The 223-nt window shown below is 42.2% G+C and overlaps 1 protein-coding gene across 1 annotated transcript in view; it reads right to left on the bottom strand.

Annotated features, from left to right (window-relative positions):
* LOC119587086 (cyclin-dependent kinase 14-like) overlaps positions 1 to 223 on the bottom strand; it is a gene marked incomplete at its 5' end in the record, with an annotated part of 168,602 nt that overhangs the window by 44,847 nt on the left and 123,532 nt on the right.

Genomic DNA, 223 nt, shown 5'->3' with positions numbered 1-223 from the left:
TATATATATATACGAAAACATATGGCAATTTCCAACGAGCCGAGCGGGAAATAACGTGATCAAGTGATGGCAACTGCAGCTGACTGCCTCGTTGACTCAAGCATTGAAAAAATACGTTTCAACAAGTGCAATACGCGCATTTCAGTCAGGATAGAGAGTCTGTTTTGACTGCAGGATAAGGATAACACGGAAGGGTATGTTTCATGTGAGAGGTCAAGGAAAG

Source organism: Penaeus monodon, chromosome 22 (assembly GCF_015228065.2).
Source record: "Penaeus monodon isolate SGIC_2016 chromosome 22, NSTDA_Pmon_1, whole genome shotgun sequence".
Classification (NCBI taxonomy): domain Eukaryota; kingdom Metazoa; phylum Arthropoda; class Malacostraca; order Decapoda; family Penaeidae; genus Penaeus; species Penaeus monodon.
Note: the sequence above shows the minus strand (reverse complement) of the source record. Positions and strands in the feature narration are given on the sequence as shown.